The sequence below is a fragment of the Gossypium arboreum genome, chromosome 3 (assembly GCF_025698485.1).
Source record: "Gossypium arboreum isolate Shixiya-1 chromosome 3, ASM2569848v2, whole genome shotgun sequence".
Lineage (NCBI taxonomy): Eukaryota > Viridiplantae > Streptophyta > Magnoliopsida > Malvales > Malvaceae > Gossypium > Gossypium arboreum.
In genome coordinates, this window is record NC_069072.1 from 30142153 (window position 1) to 30159697 (window position 17545).

The following is a 17545-nucleotide window of genomic DNA, read 5'->3' on the forward strand; positions in this document are numbered from 1 at the left end:
AATTGAATTTAGTAGAGCTATTAACTTTAGTTTTTACACATCAATTCCATTTATTGTTATTCTGCTAGAAAGTAGTGAAAATTTATCTTCTAAGAACAAATTATATTTTCTGGGAATTACAATTTCGACATATTTCAATTTGAGAGAATTACTTTCCTACTGAAAGTAATAAATCATTGTTGGTTCTGGGTTTGGTTCATGTTGCTTGAGCCCACACTTGGCACAATTCAGGATACGAGGATAGTGGAGAAGATTGTTAGGTTGGAAGTCGGGAATAATACAATCCATCTCACAAAAAACACAGGCACTCTTTGGGAAAAAGTTTATTTCTATAAATATCACAAACTAGCTTAGTTTTAAAAGTTTTAAACTTTCGTTGTGGCTGAAAATCTTTTGTAAACCAAAATTTTTCCAATAATTGGTACAAGGCCAGGTTGTGATATGCTTATAGGGTAAACCAATACTGAATTTTCTCTTTTAATCATGTTTGGTTGATTTTGATCAAATGTGGCATTCTTGTAATTATACGCAATTTTGGGTTATGTATGAGAATGAATTTTTTATTATTTTTATTATATATATAATAAAGTAATTTTGTCAAAGTTGTGATTCTTAAAGTAATGTTTTATTTATTTTAAAATAATTCATGAGAGCCAAAAATGAACTTAAGGTTTTTTTTTTTGTGACAAAATTTTATGGTGAAATCTCTGAGACCCAAGACACGCAAACCCAACCTAGCCAACGGGTAAAAGATTGGCAATGAGTCAATCGAAAAAACTCGATGGCAACTGTTGATGGCCAACAGTGGGCCGACGGAGCTATGAATTCCATTATTGTAAATGATGCTACATAGTGTAGAAGTTATATACCCAACGCACTAGCTTTTAGTTCATTATCTATTCAAATTCAAGTTTTTACGTACATCAATATATATAAGTCACACATACATAATCCATCATCCACTCAGGATTAAGTTATGTCACACTGTGAAACTCACAAGTGAATGGATCCATAAACGAATTTAGGATCTATATTATATTTGGGTCTTGTCTGATGTACCATCATTCCATTCAATCACATATATGTCTCTATCTTCTGGGAGTCATTCACTTTAATGCTCAAGATAAAAAATTTCTTCATTTGGACTTGATAGACGACATATTAGTCTTTCAATGAGTTTGTTCATTTTAGATTAGACTAATGACATCTTTAGGTTTATCTACTAATACAAGTTCTCTTTTCATATTACAACCCAACCATGTAATACCTCTTAGTATTAGTCAAACCTTGGATAACTAGTGAGCCAATATTTGTTTCTATTTTGTTTTCCAGGAAAAAAACATCAAGGAAAATATACAAAAGATATTAATGTAATTAATGGATATTTTATTAAACCAATTTGTTCGAAAAATACAAGTTTACTTAGATGAAAATACTACACTAAGGGCACTAGATCCCAACAACTTTCGCCATCCTTAACATTATACTGACGAAAGAAAAGTTATTACTTCAACTTTAGCATAAGCCACAAATAGGCATAGAGATATCTTTCTCCTCTTCAATAAGCTTAATAGAAGAAACATCATACTCTCCAAGATAAGGGACCTCAAGTAAAACATGTACATCTTCGGAAGTAAATCAAACTCACCCCAAATGGTAATCTATTGGAATTTAATGCCATTAGTGTAGTTTTTCATCATAATGTACTTGTAATTTTTCAAATAGATTAGTTTAATAAAATTCTATCATTCGCATTAATATTGTTTGTATTTGTCTTCAACGATTTTGCATGCAAAGAAAAATGAGTAATCAATTATTGGCTCACTGATTACCTAAAGTTTAACTAATAATAAGTTATTTTATGTGGTTGAACCATAATGCATGAATACAACTTATATTAGTAGGTAACCTAAATGTTCCATAGTCTAATTAATCAAAATTGAAAAAAATCGATTCTAAGACTATTATGTTGCCTATCAAGTCCAAGTAGGAGATACCTTGTCTTAGGTAGTGGAGTGGATGACTCCTAGAGGATAGAAACACATATGTGCTTTTCTAGGCAGACAATACATTGGACAAGAATGAAGTAGAATAAATCCTAGATCTATTTATGGATTTATTCACTTGTGATGTTCATAGTGTGGCTTAACTCATCCTGAGTAAGTGACGGACTGTGTGTGCCACTCATATGCTTTGATGTATTGAAAGCATGACTTCAATTGGTAATAGAGCTGAAAGCTAGTACATTAGATATACAGCTTCCGTATGACATAACTTCACCTACAATAGTGGAATTCATAGCCCAAGAGAAAGGCAAATTATATCCTCTCATTGGCAATATATGGTAGATGGAACAATAACGTGGTTGTTAGGGTTGTTTAACCTGAATCTCATCACTTGTTAAAGAAATAAAATAGAAAGGCAAAATAGGGGGATCTGTGGGGGCGAAGGACCGAGGGTCGAATGCCGCACAAGTTGAATTCGTATAAGACTATACTTCTTTTATTAGACATTGATTATAATAAGGTTGTTTATTCCTTAAATAGATGTAGTCGAACTCCTCTTGTATCATGTTTTTTTCAACATAATAAATTTCTCCTCCTCTGCTCGTGGTTTTTCTTGATAAGGGTTTTCCACATAAAATCTGTGTGTTCTTATTTTTCTTTTTTATTGCTTTGTGATCATTACTACTGCCATTATCCACCTTTTTTAATAACAAATTGGTATTGAAGCTTTTGGATTGCTTGTTTCAATCATAGTAATGGCAACATTGAAGTATGATATTCTGTTGTTGGATCTCAACACCAAATTTGCATTGTGTGAGGTAAAAATGTAGACAGCTCTTACGTAGATGGATTTGGAAGATCCTTGGAAACTAAAAAATTTATAGACTTTTCAGCACTTTCTAACTAACAATTTTTGCCAATTTTAAGCTCTTTTAACATATTTTTTTTTGTAATTTTATTACAAATTATAAGAATTGGAAAAATTAGAAACAATTTTATTTTTTAAGTAATTTTATGCTAGACTTTCAAAGTTTTTCCCATTTTTAGCAGTTTTACGCGATGAAAGAAAACCTAATCTTAATGGACCTTGAGAAAGACCAAGATTGCTGAAGCATCTCTTAAAGCATCTATCACATTAGGATAGTTGATTATTTGACAGCCATAGATGTCCCAAATCAGCTTCCTTGGACCTATTAAAGAGGTTATTTGATCTAATAAAAATTGGGATGAATTCATTCTTAGCCTGATGTAGAGAAAATTAGAGGGGACTGATCCACAAGAAAGAGAGCAGCCCAAGTTGACCTAATTTGCTGCCCAAATCAGCCATTTTAAGTTGACTTAATAATTTCAAAATAGCTCCTCACCTTTCTCTCAATGTTGATCAAGCCTATCCTCTTTTCATGTATTTTATTTCTAGCCACAAGCTAAAATTAGCAAACTATCCCAACCTCCCCTCCCACTTAGCATGGTTAACCACTTGAGGGAGATTTTCAAGGCTCCTAATTTATATTTTTGGCCCTCACTTATTAGTATAAATAGAGCCCTCAAGTGCCTCCCATACTCATTTATTCACTCATCAAGCATTCTTCTAATTCACTCACATTCTCTCTTCTTTCCACTAGCCTTTCCATTTCCTTTCCATTCCCTCTCTTGAAAAAGAGTCTTTGCATAACCTTCGGAGCAATCTTAGTCAACTTTGTTGGGAGCACTTTGCTTAGTTGAAGTGAAAACTCAGGAGAACAAAGGAAGGAGTGAACAATTTTTGCCTCGGGAATGTCCAAAATTGGCTAGAGATCTTTTGTTTTGCTCAATTCATAGACGTGATTTCAATTAAGCATTTGATTTTCAATAATATCATGATTGCTTAAATTTATTTTTGTTGGAATGACATGATTTCCTTAGTTTGTTTTATTTAATTCTGTTAAGTGATGTTGTGTGCTTTTTGATCTATTTATTCATACAAGTAAAATCATGATTAAGTTTTTGTTACATGATTTTTGTGAAGGAATGTATGAATTAATTAATTAATCTAACCAAAATTTTAATTAATTGATACAATACTTGTATGGTGTAATGTTTAATCACGTAGGGATTAAATTTGTAATAATACCAAAACTGTTATTACCTTACATAACCCTATAAATTGTTCTACGTATTAAATTTTAAATCTATTAAACATAGAAATATGTGAGATAGGTTTAATAATTAAATAAGTTAAATACTTTACTAAGTGTGATTAGGGTTAGTAAATGTTAGATTTAGTCACAAAATTTCCGTAACATGTTTTAATAAATTGAATAATTCTAAACTAGGAAAGATGATTGTTCTGACACTTATATGCTGTTCTGATAAACTCTTAAAACTTGCCTAACTTTGTGTTTAATTGCATACTGAGATAATCTTTAGTTTATTAATTTAGAATAATTAATTCACGTTTATTTATTTACCCATATTTTTAACTCATTATTTTACTTAAGCCAATTTGTATAAATTCTAACTTTTCACAAAGAATTGCTTAACAGTCCCTGTAAAGACGATAACTTGATATACTTATCACTTTATTACTTGTTACAATTGTGTACACTTGCACATTTCCGTCTTTCCAAGTTTTTGGCGTCGTTGTCGGGGACTATTTTTAAAAAACATTATTTGTAAAATTGTTAATTTTACATTTTGGTCTGTTTTTTCTGTTCAATTTTTATTCCATTATTTTATGTGATTGTTTCAAGAGTTTATGAGTATTGATCAATCATTGACTTATTCCTTTAGATCTTGTAATTGAAAGGACTTTTAGACAAAGGAGAAGAGAATCAATTTACAGAAGGACGGAAGAGATGAACCTTGAGAACCAGAATAAAAGAAATGGTGAAAATCATGCTCAGAATCCCATAATTTTTGCTGATAACAAGGGTCGAGCCTTAAGACAGTATGTCGTGCCACTATTTAATGAGCTTAATCCGAGAATTGGAAGGCCCAAGATTAAGGCATAACAATTTAAGCTGAAGACAGTTATGTTATAGATGCTTCGACAGTGGTTCAGTTTAATGGAATGCCTACTAAAGATCCTCACATTGTAACACCCCAAACCAGGCCTGGACGTTATGACCGGATCTGATGCGCCACATTGATGCGTTCAAAACATTCCGTATTACTTAGTTTGGAAAAGCTGAGTTGGTGTTGTAAAAGACACTTTTAAAAGTAGGTTAAAGTGAATGGAAGCTGCGCACTGTAGGAAACCAGAAGAAGAGGAGGTGAGTCCGTTGACCGCTTAAGTACCAAGCTCTCTTCTTGGATCCAATCCTAGACATGCACACCGCCATTGCCACACTCTAACATCTCGTATAATTTTAAGAAAACCGTTTGATTATGACCAGCTTAAGAAAATGATTAAGGTTGCAAATCGTTTGCTTAAAATATTTATTTTTCTTGGGAAACATTTACTTTATGGAAACTTTATGCGTCATCGTGATCTTTTAAAAACAAGTAGATTTTATAAAACGAACCCTAGTGCTAGCCAGTTTAATAATCCCCAAAATATAAGTAATTAAAAAGAGCGACCTTATTACAACTTTAAGCATAATAAAATAATCCAAAATAAATATTAAACTTATTTAAAATCGAAATCAATCTTCATGGCCACTCTGAATCCCTTGACTCCAAGTCCACCAATTCTAGGGCTCACCGCAAGGATGGAAGAGGAAGGGGGTGAGTTTGGGAAAACTCGGTGTACAGAAACCCATCCAAAGCCCAATTCAGCTCGAGCCCATTGGGCCTAAGCCCTATTCATATAACAAGATACAGTGGTCAAGCCCTTTTCGAATCTGAGAGCAAGGCCTTAGCCCTTTTTACATAACAGTGTGGCCCATAGGCCCAGTTTAGTAGCATGAGTAACAACAGTAATAATGAATGCAAGCCCATCTCGGGAGACTACTCAACCCACCAACCGCTACACTGCCCCTTACCAACCCTACACACCATGTGGGGAATATCTCAACCCACCCAAATTACACACCACAGTTAAACAGCGGCACTCAAATTCGGTCGATTGAGGCAAAGCCTCCAGTACGTGGTTGAACCACTTTCAGTACTTCCTCCATTAATATCCCAACCCCATGCAACAGATATTAATAAAAGCATATCATGTAAAATACAACATTGATCAATCATGCAGTTCAACCAATTTAAAACTCTAGGGGTATATCGGTAATTTTGCTCTTTAGGGGTAATTTCGGTAATTTTGCTCTTTAGGGGTAATTTCGTGATCTACGCTACTACACAAGCTAATTCAGTAATTTTTATCAGTTTTATGCAATTTGATTCCACCATCTACCTAATGAGCTAATTTGCCCATCTCTTACCCATATTGGTCCGTAAGCCCATTGGGCCCAGTTTTGGCCCATCGAGCCCCTTTTTCCGAAATACGCTAAAACGTCACGCGAACGTGCTTACCACCTTGCGGTTCCAGATCTAACAATTACTCTATGACTTGAGAGCATTCACATACTTATATGACCATGAAATGCCGGAATTTCGGTATTTTGGCTTTTTGCCGAATTGAACTAAGAAAGGGTGTTCGGTACACACCGATTCATGACGATCGCTCATCGAGATCTCTTTCGATATCCTACAATTGATTAGCACAATTCTTATTTACAAACCATAATCACTAAATTCCAAAACTTACTCACCCATGATCGAACCATGTCCCTAAAAGCCTTTGAAACGTTACCTTTTTGCCACAGTCGATAGCTAGCTCCGAATCCGATTGTTCCAATGATTCACGCTTTCAATCTAACACTTAAGAAGACACTAATCATTGACATAAAACGTCAGTTAAAAACCTTTAGAGCCACATGCCCAATTCGACAGCCTCTCTATATTTTAGGGATTTCGGCTTTTCTTAACTTTGCAAAATAAGAACAGATCTGAGATGATGAACACTTACCCCTTACTCCTTTTTGATCTCCACGCAATCTGGTGCAGATTTATCTTTCAAACGATGGTAAAAACTCGACTCCCGGAGTTCTGAAGTTTCGGCTATAAGCCCCCAATTCTATGGTTTTTCGGCTTTTGTGTGATGAAGGAGATGATAATGCGGGGCTACAACCTTGAAGTAGAATTACGGTCAGGAATCCAGGATTGAGAAAGATAATTTGTAAATTAATAAAAGCAAAAGAACATAGGAGAACCTGGCTTTGAAGAAATCGGCACAAGCAGTGATCACAGGATTTCGGCTTTTATGGATTCGGCAAAAGTATTGTTGAATAGCAGGTATGATGAATAGTTTTGAAGAAGAAAAATAGAAGAAGAAGAATAGGGGAGGTGGTAGTTTCGGCTAGAGAGGAAAAAGAGGGAAAAACAACCCTAAGGTGTTCAAGCAGAAGAAAAACGGCACCACTCAATACCCTAAGTGCCGAAATACCAACCTAATACCCCCTGCCGATTTTTCCCTCTTCAATTCCCATAATTCGGCCAACTCTTAGCCTAATCCATATCCCTTAAATCTCTCCCTTATCCTCCTTAATCCAAGCATTTAAACCGATCCAACTCTCCTCTAGCGTAATCCACGAACTCCAACACTTACCCCTCCCGCACTTAAAAATAAATGCCTCTATTTGCCAACACAGGAATCGATCCTTGCCTTCCCAAAGCTCCACACGCCACTTTTCTAGGAGCCTAGTGGCGTCACCCTTGCCACTTTACTACAGCTCTTTTTGTGATGCAATTTCTCCAACAATATTCTTAAGGCCTACCTACTACACCCAGGGTTTGATCTACCTTAAATTTTTACTAGAGTCCAGGTTTGAACCCAAGACTTCTCCAACACTTCTCAGCATACTTAACCACTAAAACAAGCCTTCATTAACAAAATTTACATGCACAACAAAATATTAAAAGTTGCCTTCAACCGCTCCCATGCTCAAGGCCCAAAACTTCTAGGCTCAAATTCAGGGTGTTACACATATTCACCTCAAATTATTTATGGAGGTGAGTGATTCCTTCAAGCTAGTTGGAGTACCAGAAGATGCACTAAGTCTGAAGTTGTTCACATACTCACTGAGGGATAGACCTGAGCCTGGTTGAACTTATTGCCACTAGATTCCATTACAACATGGCAAGAGTTGACAGAACATTTCCTAATGAAGTATTTTTCATATAGCAAGAATGTTACGTTGCGGAATGAGATCACTTCCTTCTTGCAAATGGATGAAAAATCTTTATATGAGGTATGGGAAAGATTTAAAGAGTTATTAAGGAAAGCCCCATCACGAAATTATGTACTATATTCAGTTAGAGACATTCAATAATGGTCTTAATGCTCGTATGAGGATGCTGGTAGATGCTTCAACGAATGTTGCTCTCCTTTTTAAGTCTTATAATAAAACTTATGAAATTATTGAAAGAATTGCCAACAATAATTATCAATGACCAACCAACCGATAAGCCTCAAGAAGAAGTAGCAGCAGTACATGAAGTATTCGCAGCTCAGGTATCTTTGATATCCTCAATGCTTAAGAATTTTACTACTAATGGGTTTAATAATGTTGTAACTCAGCCACCTAATCAATTTGAGAACATAGCTTGTGTATATTGTGGGGAAGGGCACTTGTTCAAAAATTTCCCATCAAACCCAAAGTCAGTTTTCTACATGGGTGATCATAACTAAAACAAAGGTAGGCAAGAACCGGAGTCTAATTTTTACAACATATCATGGCGGAACCACTTGAGGTTTTCTTGGAGTAACTAAAGAGTTGGACCAAGTAACACTTATGTGCAACCTAGACCAACCCAACCACCTGGATTTACTTAACAAGCTCAGAAACCACCACAAGTTGAACCTTCTAATAGCTTGGAAAACCTATTGAAAGCGTATATGATAAAGATTGACGTCGCTTTAAGGAATTTGGAAAATGTAACGCCCTGACTTACTTGTTTTTGTTTCTGTAAAACTTGACACAATTGTGAATCTCCTTCAGTGGTTAAGTGTTTTGGGTATGTTTGAGAGGTCCCAAGTTCAAGCCTTATCTTTGGAAAATTTTGGGTTATTTTTGGATCTAAGCCTTATCCTATTTCAGTAGGCTTATATTTAATTATCTGTAAATTCATATTAGAATGAGCCTGCTGGTTCGAGTGGTAAGGGTGTTGGTGTGATAAAGGTTCGGTGTTCAAATCCTTGTGCAAGCGTGGGAATTATTATTTTTGCTCGACTTTGTGTTAGAGTTTTGGTTGTGGTAGAATTTTGAATAGTTGGTGGTTAGGATTGTGCTGTAGTGGGAATCGAGTTAAACTCATGTTTTCCCCAAAATTTTTCTTCTGGGATATCTGATGTCTCTCTTCGTTTTTCTCTCTACAATACTTTTCTTTCTGTTTCGTCCATCTTTATTTTTCCTTGATTTGGGAAAAACATTTCCTAACTTCAGAGTTTTGATTTAAGGTATTGTACGTGGCAAATCAAGAAGGGGCCCTCATTATGGGGAATCGTAATCATAGTCACTCACGGTGTTAGAGCTCTAGAAGGCTCGGGTGTGTCTCTGCATTAAATCGATACTAGGTGTGTACCCAAAATGATAAAAAATAAATGTCGGCAAAAGCTGAAAAACCATACTTTCGCCGCGACATGGGCGTGTGGCCTTCCGTGTGGTAGGCCGTGTGCGAGAACATGACCGTGTGGTTAATGAAGGCATCACCGTGTGGAGCAAACAGTCGTATGGTGGCTTGAGTGTGGCCGTGTAGGCCACACGGGCTAGGCCAATTTGGGCGTGTGGGCCACACGGGCGTGTAGATTTTTGGGCCAGGCCGTGTGGGCCACACGGGTAAGGCTAATTTGGGTGTTGGTAAACGCCAAATTATACATATTTTTACCCTAAATACTTAGCATATTTATGGATGTTTATTACTAGATTTGGGGATTTTGGTGCTCTTAATCCGGTTATTTCATGTTTTTTACTCAAGAGAGCACCAAGAGTCAAAAGGAGCCAAAAACGAGCCAAAAAGGGACAAAAAGGACCAAATCAAGAAGATGACACGGCCTAAGCCTTACCACACAGGTAGCTCACACGGCCGTGCAATTTAACGGATCGAACATGGCCTAGCAATCACGTCATACGGTCGTGTCATACGGGTATGTCCCTTTTTCAAGAAGTTGTATTCTACATGGAAAAGGATACTTAGGGAGGAAGAAAGCCAATCCAAAGCTTATATAAACACCCTAAGTATGACTTAGAAGGGGGCTTCCCTCTAGAACTTTTCTGGAGTACAAAACCACACGCCGAGAACTACTTCAAGGAAGCCAGACGATCCATCCTAAAAGTCGGAGCTAATCCATGACTAAAGATCTCTCTCAGAATTCCTTCAGGGGTTTTAGAGTTTTCTTTATGTTTTTTTATTTTCATACTTTTGAGATGTACTCTTATTTTATTATGAACTAAACCCCTTAGATACCTAAGGGGGTTGAAACCTATGATGGATCTTGTTATTATTATCTGAACTATATGATAAATAATTGATTTGTTCTTCATTATGTGTTCTTAATGCTTGAGTTAATATTCCAAGTATTGATTCATGATTTGATGTGCTTATGCAGAAGAGCAAAAGTCCCTGTCTAAGAGTAGATTTGGCATAATTAAGTGGAGTTGATCGAACGCCTAAAAATAGAGTTACGAGATTTTACCGGATTGGGGTGAAACCTAATATGGGAGTCCATAGATTGATTTACTGCTTCCCTAGGGGTTTTAATTAAGAAAGAGATTTCAATTAATTCAACTGAGGGTTAGACGTTATTAGTCTCAAAAAAGATAATAATATAGGTTAGGGAGTCTCACGGATCAAGTCAAGTGAATAAATCGTCTAGTTTAGAGTCAGATAACAAGTGAAATCTAGGTGGATTCCTCCTTGGGGGTCATCTTTATCAATTACTTTTCTTCAAGTCTTTTTTCCAAATTTTCTCTTTGCTTTAGCTTAATTAGTTAATTAGTTTAGTTAATTAGTTTAGTTAATTAGTTTAATAAACAACCCCTCTTTATTTCTAGGTTAAATAATAAAAAGATAGTTATTACTAGTACTTTTGGTTCCCTTGGGTACGATATCCTTGTCTTGCCATTACTATACTATTGTTCGATAGGTGCACTTGCCTTTTCATCGTGATAATAGGTAGTCTAGGTTTGATCTTCATTATAAATATTTATTACTTGTTACGAATCACGTGATCAAGTTTTTGACGCCGTTGCTGGGGAACTAAAATATTAGGAACACTCAATTTTTATTACTTTAGCCATTTATTTTTCTTGCAATTTAATTTAATTTAATTATTATTTATTAATTTACTTTTTCTTTCTATTGGCAGGTTTTCATAGTTTATGACTAGAAGAAACCCGTCGGGACCATTACTTTTTGACGAAGAAATCGATCGCACAGTTCGCAGAAACCAAAGAGAAATAAGGCGCAACTTAAGATACACGGAGAACGAGCAAGAAGATGATACTCAAACGCCAACCAAAGAGATGGCTGAAAACCAAGGCAATCAGCTACCTCCTACAATTGCAGCTAATCAAAATCCTGCTCCACGTACTGTGTATGATTATGATAAACCTTCTTTAATAGGAACTGAATCTAGTATAGTTAGACCTGCTTTTGCTGCAAATAATTTCGAAATAAAACCTAACACAATTCAGATGATACAATAGTTTGTTCAGTTTGATGGTTTGCAGGATGAGGATCCCAACACCCACTTGGCGAATTTTCTGGAGTTTTGTGAAACTTTCAAAATTAATGGCATTTCTGATGATGTCATTCGCCTTCGATTGTTCCCTTTCTCACTGAGAAACAAAGCTAAACAGTGGTTGAACTCGTTACCACGAGGGTCCATCACTACAAGGGAACAAATGACCGAAAAATTTCTACTAAAATATTTTTCTCCGGCTAAAATGGCTAAGTTACGTAATGATATTTCTTCTTTTGTGCAGATGGACTTAGAAACACTTTACGATGCATGGGAGAGATACAAGGATCTATTGCGAAGGTGCCCTCACCATGGGTTACCTCTATGGCTGCAAGTTCAAACGTTTTACAATGGTGTGAATCCCTCAACAAGACAGATGATTGACGTAGCTGCTGGAGGAACCATCAACAAAAAAACACCTGAAGAGGCTTATGAATTCATTAAAGAAATGTCACTGAATAATTATCAGTGGCAAGTCATGACAACTAAGCCAACAAAAATAGCTGGCGTTTATAACGTCGACTCAGTTACTATGCTGTCAAATCAAGTAGAACTTCTCAATAAAAAGATTGATGGTTTACTTGTTTCTACGCAGGTACATCCAGTAATGAGGTGTGACTCAAGTGGAGGAGGTGTGCATACAGAATATCAATCCTTCAATCCTACAACCGAAGAGGAACAAGTCAACTATATGGGTGACAATAACCTTAGATCTCAAAATAACCCATACAGTAATACTTATAATGCAAGTTGAAGGAACCACCCAAATTTCTCCTGGGGTGGTCAAGGGAATCAAAAGCCACGAAATCCTTAGGGTTTTCAGCAACCACCCTATCAACAAGAGAAGAAACCGAACCTTGAAGAGATGCTCTCTAAATTCATCTCGGAATCAAAAACCCGTTTCTAAAATACCGAGATAGCACTTAAGAACCAACAAGCATCGATCCAAGGGCTCGAAACTCAGATAGGCCAGCTATCCAAACTAATCTCCGAATGACCAAAAGGTACCTTACCAAGTAATACCGAACCTAACCCAACGGAACACCTCAACGCAATTTGTACTCAAGATAAGGAAGGATTCATTGCGCCTGAGCCAGAATTGATGCAAGAAACTGTGGTGAGCAAAGGTAAATGTGAGGTAAGTCATAACAAAATGGTGAATGAAGAATATAAACCTCGTGTCCCATATCCTAACGCAACAAGGAAAGACCGCTCAGACGAACAATTTAGTAAATTCCTTAAAATTTTGAAAAAATTACATATTAACTGTAATATCCTGAATTAGGGCTTAATCGGAATAGTGGTTTCGTGACCACAAATCCGAGATAAAAATAATTATTTTATAATTATTTTGATGAATATGATATGATTGCATGATTGTATGAAAATTTTGTGATGAAATTCTATGCCTAAAGTGCTTAAATTAAAAGTAGGGACTAAATTGAATAAGTTGCAAAATTTGCATTCTAGAAGTTTTTAGTATGAAATTGCATTGAAATATTAATTAGGAGGTCTTAAATAACAATTTGACCAATTTCTAAGTCTATGGACAAAAATTGGACATGGATGGAATTTTTGGAAAGTTTAGTAGTAAGGGCATTTTGGTCATTTAGTTATTAAAATGAATTAAAAACAAAATTAAAAGCCAATTTTTGTCCATCTTCTTCATTAGGCCGAAATTTCAAGGGTTCTCCATAGCTAGTGTTTGTTTCAAGCTTCCAAGCTCCATAGTAAGTGATTCCAAGCCCCGTTTTTAATGTTCTTTACGTTTTTGGAATTCCGGTAGCTCGATTAAGCTTATGTTAGCAATAATTCAACCTAGGGTTTATATTTGGAAACATACCCATAGGTGAAATTTGTGTATTTTGATGTTTTATGATAGAATATGGGGTTTTAAATTATGTTAGACAACTTGTGCTACTCGGTTTTGAGTGAAAACGAGTAAAAGGGCTTAATCGGCAAAAATACCTAATAGTCACAAGTATATGTTAGAGTAAGAATTTGATGTTGCCATAGAAGGAAAAATGATCAGCATGTTATAAAACATAAGAATAAGGAATAAAGTTTAATTCACGAGCCTAGGGCAAAAGTGTAATTATGCAAAAGTTTAGGGCAAAAGTGTAATTTTTTAAAGTTCAGTATTAAATGCTGTTTTGATAAATGTATGTATTAAATAAGATTAATTTGGTATTATAGATCAAGAAAATGAGATTCAAGTCGTGATCGAGGAAAAGAAAAGATTATGGACTAAATTGCAAAATCTTTATATTTTGGTACCAAGGTAAGTTCATGTGTAAATAATGTAGCATAATTGTTATTTTTAAGTTATTGATGTTAATTATATGATATGCTGATTTTTTTTATCGTGAAATATTATGCTTTGTGGTTAATGTTGAGTAATATGCAAATTATGTTTACTACTTGATAAATATGAATTGCTACCGAGTATCGGTTCCGATATTCCATGGAAGACGGCAATGTGAGATCGAGGAAAAAAGCCCGTTTGAACATTAGGAATAGATTAGGATACAAGTGATGTAACACCCCGAACCCGAGACCATCGCCGGTGTCGGACACGAGGGGTTAGCAAGCCAAGTTCACTTGTTTTGCCCATCCATTGGACATTTCCAGTCAGGCTGGAAAAACTGCGTCACTGTCGCCTTAAAAATCATATCTCGAGTTTCAAAACTCAGAAACTGGTTTCGTAAATTTTCCCTGAATTTAGACTCATATATCCATGCATGGATTTATTTCTAGAATTTTTGGTCGGGCCAATTGGTACAGTTTATTAGTTAAAGTCACCCATGTTACAGGGATCGACTGCTCTGACCTTCGCACGGTATAACTTGAATATCTCTCTGTACAGGGCTTTAATTCTGGTGCCGTTTGTTTCTAATGAAAATAGACTCAAAATGGAATCTGTACATATAAGGTATGTCTCCTAATTATTTCTGGATAATTTATAGTAAATTTTAAAGTTGCGACAGGGAACCCAGAAACCGTTCTGGCCCTGTCTCACAATAGCTTTAATATCTCTTAACATGTAACTCCTATGACCATTTCGTTTCTTCCATATGAAAATAGACTCATCAATGTTCATTTACATAGCTGATTCACTATTTAATACCATTCCTACAAATTTTGGTGATTTTTCACATTCACGTTACTGCAGCTGGCAGCATCTGTTTTAAGGTAGGTCTTACCTATTTTGTAGTCTCCACGAACCAACTAGTCTTGCCTTACATAGGTCCACATATGATCATTTTAACCATGCCAATGGCTGATCATGTGACCAACATTCCCATTTCCAATTCATAGTCACATCATGACACCATATATATATATACAAACCGCAAATAGTTTAAGTTGATACTTCACTATTACGAGCCATTTTCGCATGGCCGTACACATATACATCATAACATATTTAAACCAACAAGGGTAGTCCTATACATGCCATTTCAAGTTCAACCAAGAATTTATACCAAAATGGGGGCTTGATAGTGTGGATGACTTCGACTTCAACGATCCCAAATCCGATTGCTATCGGCGAAATCTAGAAAACCGAGAGCCAAAGCGGTGAGTAAGCATTTTTATGCTTAGTAAGTCTCAAGGAATATAATCAACTCTAATTACAGCAATACATTCACATAGTTAAATGCATCATTTCATTAATGCACATTCACATAATCATACTTACTTCACCATCCCAACTCTTATGTTCATACACAAATAACGGCTTCATTAAGGCCGATAACTCGTTCCATCATAGGAGCGGATATTCACACGCTCTTACTCCTAGCGCAAAGCACACACCGCACTTACCTTGTCATTGGGAAATTTCACAAGTGCATTAGCTGAAATTTTCCAGCAAGCTTATAATTTTCAAATCACATACCTTCGGAGTTTAACCGGATGTCGCTACTCGATCAATCGCCCGGGACATAGCCGGTTATGGTAACCCGCACCAAGGCCTCACGGACTTAACCCGGATATCACGATTTGCACAAATGCCTTCGGTCTTAGCCGGATAGAATGACTCATACGAATGCCTTGGTCTTAGCCGGATGTAGCCACTAGCACAATTGCCTTGGTCTTAACCGGTTATAATTTCCAGCATAATTGTCTTGAGGCTTAGCCCGGATATCATTCAATTTCTCATGCACACACATCAATAATCATTGGACATACATATTTATTTTCGTTACTAAGGCTCAAACACAATTATAATCACTAACATAATCGCCTTCGGGACTTAGCCGGGTATCATTCAATACTCATACACACATAAATCAATAATCAATACATCCATATTTCATTCCACATAATTCAAGTAAGGTCACTTCTTGAGGACTTACCTCGGATGTTGTCGAACGGCTTTTACGGCTATTCGATTACTTTTTCCTTCCCTTGTCCAATTGTGGCCCTCTTAGCTCTTGAGCTAATTCAAACAAATTCAATTTATCAAAACCTCATTGTGCTAGCTTATGGCGAATATGACAAGGAATTTAAATGGTCATATGGCCACCCTTTAGCTTGAATACACAATGGTCATGCACATTTTATACTACATCAAGCAATTCAATACAATTTATTCGAGCATCAAGGAAAAGCTAAGGCCTTCAATAGGCTACCCAAGGCGAATATACTTGTCCATGTTGAGGCCAATTATGCACTTAATACCACACAAAATAGCATGCATTTTACTAGTTAATGCTTTGCATATTGTAGCTCAAAACTTACAATATAGCATCAAGCACTCATATGTGTGCTAGGCGAATGTGCTTACAATTTCACAATTATTCTTCAACATCTTCTTCTTTAAACAAACTTATTCATCACTTCCTTCATAACCAAAACATCATGTGCAAACATATATATACATATATGAGCATGGCGAATTTCAAGGTGTCCATAGCCATCCAAAACACAAATTTTAACTAACATGCAAGAAGCATGAACCATGCTCATGAATGCATCATGGCGAATATGACAATCATGCTCCTTTTCAACTTCAATCATGATAAAACAAAAGAAAGCTCAAAATCTTACTCAAGAGTAGACAATCCATCATTGCATGCATCATCATCAAGCTTCACACTTAGCATGCAATGGCTTTATCACCATAACAACTTTGGCCAAATACCATTTCCATGGCTTAACAAAGATTTGAGCCATGGCTAACATGCACATCAAGTTAGCAACCAAAACATGCATGAAACTCCTAACACAACCTCATACATACCTTAATCTTGATGCAAACTTAGCCAAATCTCCTTCTAGATCTCTTCCAAACCAAGCATGAAGCAAAAATCCTCCTTCTTCCTTAGTTTTGGCTCAAAGAAAGGATGAACAAAATTTTTTCTTTCCTTCTCTACAACTCACGGCAATGGGGGGATTACCACACTCACACACATTTTTTTCATTTTTTATCACCCATACACCTTTGTTTATTATTTCACCCTAATGCACCAACAAAACATGTTTCATGACATGTTTAGCCCATCCTCCTTGTCATGGCCGGCCACCACCTATAAAGGGGAATTTGACATGCAAGTCCATTATTTTGCATGCATGCTTTAATTAGTCATCACACATTTCCTATCATACTTTCAAAGTTCATTACTAAGTCCTTTCTTGTGGAATTCACCCTTATAACACTAAATCAATCATCATAAAATGTCATACATGAGCACACATATTATAGGCATCAAAATAAATTTTTAATTATTTTTATGCCTCGGTTTTGTGGTCCCGAGACCACCTTCCGACTAGGGTCAATTTTGGCTGTCACAACTCTCCCTACTTAAGAAATTTTCGT

At 36.0% G+C, this 17545-nt stretch overlaps 2 non-coding genes across 2 annotated transcripts; both read right to left on the reverse strand.

The window, feature by feature from the left end:
* Positions 1-8176: 8176 nt before the first annotated feature.
* On the reverse strand, positions 8177-8281 carry LOC128290877 (small nucleolar RNA R71). Its single transcript, XR_008280659.1, has one exon. It is a non-coding gene; the product is annotated as a small nucleolar RNA R71 (small nucleolar RNA).
* Positions 8282-11935: 3654 nt separating this feature from the next.
* Positions 11936-12042, reverse strand: LOC128291363 (small nucleolar RNA R71). The gene has a single exon (XR_008281139.1). It is a non-coding gene; the product is annotated as a small nucleolar RNA R71 (small nucleolar RNA).
* Positions 12043-17545: the final 5503 nt, after the last annotated feature.